We start from the raw sequence: 7,172 nt of genomic DNA, 5'->3' as shown, positions 1-7,172 counted from the left end.
TCCGCAACACCTTGTCTTTGCGATCGAGAATCCGCACTGGTCGTTCCACGTAGGACAAATCTGAATTTAGTTGAACTTCAGAGGGATGCAAAATGTGAGACTCATCTGCTACGTATCGTCTCAACAAAGATACGTGGAATACATCATGAATACTTGATAGGTACGGCGGCAATGTAAGTCTGTAAGCCAAATCTCCCACGCTTTCCAATATTTCAAATGGACCAATAAATCTCGGAGACAGCTTACCCTTGAGACCAAATCTCAAAATCCTGCGAAAAGGCGAAACTCGGAGAAACACTTTCTCACCTGGCTGAAAATAAAGAGGTCGCCGCTTGGTGTTCGCATAACTAGCCTGTCGATCCTGAGCGATCTTAATCCGTTTCTTGATTACTGCAACCTTATCAATAGCCTGCTGGACTAACTCCGGTCCCTCAACATGTCGTTCCCCAACTTCATCCCAAAATAATGGAGTACGACAACGTCGCCCATACAACGCCTCAAATGGTGCCATACCAATACTACGATGATAGCTGTTGTTGTACGCGAACTCAATCAAAGGCAAATGATCCTGCCAAGCGGTTCCGAAATCCATCACACAAGCTCGCATCATATCCTCAAGTGTACGGATAGTCCTCTCCGTCTGACCGTCGGTCTCTGGATGATAAGCTGTACTCAAACTTAGTGAAGTGCCCAATGCTGACTGGAAACTACCCCAAAATCGTGAGGTAAAACGAGGATCTCTGTCACTGACAATACTAACTGGCACCCCATGCAAACGTACAATCTCTTGAATATACAAGCGAGCCATACGATCAAAAGTGAAATCACGGTTATATGGCAGAAAATGAGCAGACTTGGTGAGTCGATCCACCACTACCCAAATAGCATCACTATTCCTCGAAGACAATGGTAAGTGAGTAATGAAATCCATCGCGATATGCTCCCACTTCCATTCAGGAATAGGTAAGTTCAGCAATAATCCTCCCGGTCGACGGTGCTCTGTCTTAACCTGCTGACAAACAAGACACTTGGAAACAAACTGATAAACGCTGCGCTTCATCCCTTTCCACCAAAATCGTGTCCTCAAATCTTTATACATCTTGTTGCTTCCCGGATGGACACTCAACTTGCTTCGATGAGCCTGAGCCAAGATCTCTTCCCTCAAAGTATCATCCTCTGGTACCACAACCCGATTAGACAAACACAGAAGACCATTAGACTGATAATGGAAATTGCTATCTCCACCAGCCAACCGAGCTAATCTCTGAGTCTTGAGATCAGACAGAGCATCTCGAATCCGAGCGAACAAAGCTGGCTCAGATAGAATGGTAGCATCACGAATGCTCTCCATACCTTTCCGATGTTTGAAATTAAATCCCAATGAACAACAATCCTGGATAGTACTAATCATAGCACTGGTCTGAAGTGCAGAGACTCTCACCTTGCGACTAAGAGCATCGGCTGTGAGATTCGCAGAACCTGGATGGTATTTGATCTCGCAGTCATAATCTTTAAGTAGATCCATCCAACGACGTTGTCTCATGTTCAACTCAGCCTGAGTGAACAGATACTTCAGACTCTTATGATCAGTGAAAATTTCAAACTTAACCCCGTACAAGTAATGACGCCAGATCTTTAGCGCAAACACAATAGCAGCTAATTCTAGATCATGAACAGGGTACTTCTCCTCGTGAGGTTTTAACTGCCTGGATGCGTAAGCGATCACATGACCATTCTGCGTCAACACACACCCTAAGCCTTGAAAAGAAGCATCGGTGTAAACACTGAAACCATCAGATCCGGACGGTAACGTCAAAACAGGTGCAGAAGTCAGAAGTCGACGAAGCTCTCTGAAACTATCTTCGCACTCAGATGACCACTCAAATGGAACATCCTTCCGAGTAAGCTGCGACAATGGTCTAGCTACCTGAGAGAAATTCACGATGAAGCGACGATAATACCCTGCCAGACCTAGAAAACTACGGATCTCAGCCACCGTCGTAGGACGTGACCAATTCAGCACTGCTTCGATCTTGCTGGGATCCACAGAAATTCCTTCCTTGGAAATCACATGACCAAGGAATACTACGCGATCAATCCAGAACTCGCACTTACTCAGCTTAGCATACAATTGCTTCTCGCGAAGAATCTGCAACACAATCCTCAAGTGCTGGATATGCTCTTCCACACTGTGAGAATAAATCAAGATATCGTCGATGAAAACCACAACAAACTGATCTAGAAAATCCCGAAAGACTCGATTCATCAGATCCATGAACACCGCTGGCGCATTCGTCAATCCAAATGGCATAACTAGAAATTCGTAATGCCCATATCGAGTACGAAATGCAGTCTTGGAAATATCATCATCTCTAACTCTCATCTGATGATAACCCGATCGCAAGTCAATCTTGGAGTAAACAGAGGTACCCTGAAGCTGATCGAACAAGTCATCAATACGAGGTAATGGATACTTGTTTTTTATCGTCACACGATTCAGCTGGCGATAATCAATGCACAATCGCATAGATCCATCTTTCTTCTTGACAAACAAGACTGGAGCTCCCCAAGGTGAAACACTTGGGCGAATATAACCTTTATCAAGAAGATCCTGCAATTGCTGCTTCAATTCTCTCATCTCTGACGGAGCAAGACGATAGGGGGCACGAGAAATCGGTGCAGTCCCTGGCATTAACTCAATGCCAAATTCCACCTCTCTAACCGGAGGAAAACCAGGAATCTCATCTGGGAAGACATCAGGAAATTCACAAACCACTGGAAGATCCTCTATACCAACACTACCTGTGGACGAATCAATCGCATAGATGAGGTAGCCTTCCCCGCCCGACTCTAAAGCACGACAGGCTTTCAGAGCAGATACCACTGGCATCGGAGGTCGCGCTCCCTCACCATAGAAAAACCAACTAGAGCTCTCAGTCGTACGAAACTGAACAAGCTTCTGGTAACAATCCACGGTAGCTCGGTAAGTAGTCAATAGGTCTATACCTAGAATACAATCAAAATCTTCCATCTCCAAGATCATAAGATTCGCAATCAATTCGTTACCCTCAAAATCTAAGGGACAACCCATCACTAGACGCTTTGCTAACACCGAATGACCCATCGGGGTAGAAACGGAAAGAATGACGTCTAGAGAAACATACGGTAACTTATGACGCTTAACAAATCGTGCAGAAATGAATGAATGCGATGCTCCGGTATCAATAAGAACAAAAGCAGGAATACCGCATAAACAGAAAGTACCTGCTATGACTCTCTCTGTCTCATCTGCAGCCTGATCCTGGTTTAACGCAAAAACCTGACCTTGGGCACGAGGTCGAAGATTTGAACTACCCACTGCCTGACCCTGCCTCCTCTGCTGAACAGTCGTCTGAGATCCGGAACCAGATCCTGCTCCACCCCGCAACTGAGGACAATTCTTCTTGAGATGACCCATCTCTCCGCACTGAAAACAAGCTCCCGCGGCTGATCGGCATTGCTCCGATGGATGGTTCTTCCCACAATGCACACAAGAAACTTTCTTCTTACCAAAGCGGAAAACACCGCTAGACCGTGATCCAGATCCAGAAGAAGAAGAACCAGATTTCTTGAAAGACTGAGATCGAGGGCTCAAAGTACTCGGAGGTCTGGAAGAAAGAATAGCCCTACCACGTTGGAGACTGATCTCTGCCTGGCGACACCGGTTCACTAATCCATCATACGAAGTAGGATTATCACAGACAGTGACTCGATCAAAAATCTCCTGGTTAAGACCCTGGAGGAAATGGTCATACTTGGCCTCAGAACTGCCACTGATATGAGGGGCAAAAGGTAACAACTCAAAGAACTTCTGCTGATATTCATCAACAGACATACTCCCCTGCTTAAGATTCAGGAGCTCAATCGTCTTTGCCTGGCGAAGGGCTGGAGGAAAATACAGCTGCATGAAAGCTGCACGGAAATCGGCCCAAGTCACCCTACCCTGAGACTGGACTATCGGTGCAGAAGTCGATCGCCACCACTTGCGCGCACGGCCCTCGAGAAGAAAACTAAGGGTCTCCATCCTCTGCTCCTCGGTGCACTGGAATGCACGGAAACAACTCTCCATGCGCTCTAACCAATCCTCAGCATCATCGGGAGTCTCACCGCCGACTAAAGGCTTAGGCCCCATCTGAATGAAACGGTGCAAATCAAAACGCCTAGGACCATCCCGACGATGACGATGTTCACGATGACGCCTACGATCGTCCTGGTCACCCCAACGACCTACACTTCCCTGACTACTCTCATCACCAAAGTGGTCAGCCATCGCTACAAGATAGAATGGGGAAAATGGTAAAATGGTCAACGAAAATCCCAAAACAGAATCTATAACCCAAAATCGTAAGCATGCTCTGATACCATAAATGTAGTGACCCGTTCCAGAATCACCTACTAATTAAGAACTAAGCATGCAACTAACTTAATTAATAATAATCAGAGATAATTGCGGAAAAGGCCAACAAACGATAGTTATACAACCCAATCGAAAAATCCAGAACAACTCAACTAAACTGAAATATACGGTACAACCATATCGAAACAAAAAGATACCGAAGAACTAAACCAACCAGCTACTCAACGTCCTCCTCCTCCTCCTCCTGAGCTGTCCAACCTGAGGCCTGCCCCGTGGGAATGGGGTGTCCAAGATAAACAAAACCGAGGACGTGAGCGATAAGAACGCCCAGTACAAAAGCATGAGTATACAAACCTATATGAAATGCACATGCTATGATATGATACCAGGGTAGTCAAGAAACAGGAGTAACAAAGGATCTCAAAATGCTCAGTCTAGAGGCGCCAAGTGGATAGTGCCGCGCGGTACTCCTCTGGGTCACTGCATCCACTACAAGAACAGACGTGGACCAAAAATGTCCCGGATCACCGAAGCCCTCCCGACCCGTCGGCCACTGTGTACTCTCGGTGTCCATGCGTCCACAAGACAAGACAGGGCTGAGCGGCCCCACAAGATATAGCTTATCTCGAAAGAGATACAGCTCAACAGTAAAGGCTATCTCGAAGGAGATACGGCTCAACATGAAATGCAACATGCATCATAAAACGTGACATAATAGCATGCATCATATGACATATATCAATGCACCACATAATCATGCAACACATATAAGGATGTATACTCGACCAGGATATCTCGGATAGTACTTTCGTACCTCTATCACAGCAAGCCTAGCCTTACGCAACACCGCTAATCAGGTCTAGAACAAGCCTACGCATCAAAAGCATACCCAATGAACAATAATACCATGCTAGACTAGCAAAACCAGTACTACCAAAGGTTTAGGGTTTACCTTCGTCCGTCGACAGCCCTTTGATGTCGATTGCCTCGTAACTCAGGCGTCGCTACGCTACCAATCCTGGCAGCTCTTGGCTATCGCTCGACCAACAACTAACCCTAGAAACCTTCCAAACCTCTCAACTAGGAGACACAACTTCAAGAATTTGCAATCCAAAATGAGGAATTCCGAGCACTATTTATAGGCTATGCTCGGATCCACCGAACACACTTCGGAACGTCCGAACTCCTACGTGTCCATCGGCTCTTGACACCTCATGATCGGATCCACCGAACCTACACTTCGGATCATCCGAACTTGCATGTAAACTGACGTGTCGATCAACTCTTGACACCTCATGATCGGATCCACCGAACCCACTTCGGATCGTCCGAACTCTTCGGTGCTACCGAACCATCTTCGGTCCGTCCGATCATGACCACGGTCAAAATTACACATTAAACCTTCTTAATCACCATTAATCCGTTAATTACCCAATTTGGAATTCGGGCTACTACAGAAACGATCGAGCTCGATAACTTTCGATTCATGACAGGAAAGTAGCTAATAGGTTGGAGGAAGAAGATTTGCTAAGCTGCTGCACAAAAATCTGGCCGCTGGAGACGCTACGCGAAGACAGCAGAAGAAGAGAGAAAACGACGGGATGCAAGGCTGGGGAAAGCTTCTTTTCTGGATTAGAGCGATCTCATATCTTTTATCAATTGGGTTTGGGTTTATATATTTAAATGAAATGGGCTGGGCCATTTTAGTTATTGGGCCTCACATTTACACTCAAATATTTTAAAGCATGAAACCACACTTTTCTTACCATGACATATCTCATAGGGTGTTTTCAAATGATTCTTATCAATGACTGATCTATTTTGAGTGTAACATGTTGTGTTCCCTGCTTCTGTCCAAAACTTTTGAGAGATACCAGAATTAGCTAGGATTGTTCTTGCTGCCTCTTTAAGAGTTCGAATTCTTAGTTCAGCTACACCATTATGTTGTGGCGTTCTTGTAGCTAAGAACTCATGCTTGATTCCTAAATTTTCAAGAAACTGAGATAGAGTCTGACTGAAAATTCAGTTCCACGATCGGATCTTACTCTGTCAATACCAACTGATTTCTCATTTAAAAGTCTTTTAAAGGACAAGCAAAACAAATTTTATCTTTTGAAAACTCAAATTTGTACAGAACATTTATCAGTTCGTGTTTGCTCAGTTGTGCAATGACTTTGAAATTTTGATTGTTTAAACTTTTATAGCATAGCCAGTTTTGGGATTTATTTGAGAATACAAAACAAACTGGCTCATTGGGTTGTTTGATCCAACTTACTTTGTATGTGTTTTTACATCTATTTCCTGTTATAATGATATCACAAGTTGCATTTTTGACAGTACACGCATGTTTACTAAATTAAACTAAATGATATTGATCACATTATTGACTGATGCCGACTAAATTATATTTCAAATTATCAACAAGAAAGACATCGTCAATAATAATATTATCATGGATAAGCTTAACCTTACCCACAGTTTTACCTTGTGATGCTTCCTCAAAACTGATCTTGGGACCAGAATATTTGATCAGTTGAGATATAATTTCAGCGTTTCCCGTCATTTTTCTTGAGCATCTATTGTCCAAGTACCAAACTGAATCTTTGATCAAATTACCTGTAACCTGCAATCACAAATGATGAATAAATTTGGTACCCAAATCTATTTGGGTCCTGAACTGATTAGTCTTTTTTTATCCTAGATTTGGATCATTCGAACTGATCTACCAGTTTCTATGTTCCAGATAAACATTCCCTAACTTGTGTGTGACATGTGA

This window comes from Primulina eburnea, chromosome 18, assembly GCF_022965805.1.
Source record: "Primulina eburnea isolate SZY01 chromosome 18, ASM2296580v1, whole genome shotgun sequence".
NCBI classification, from domain to species: Eukaryota; Viridiplantae; Streptophyta; class Magnoliopsida; order Lamiales; family Gesneriaceae; genus Primulina; species Primulina eburnea.
Note: the sequence above shows the minus strand (reverse complement) of the source record.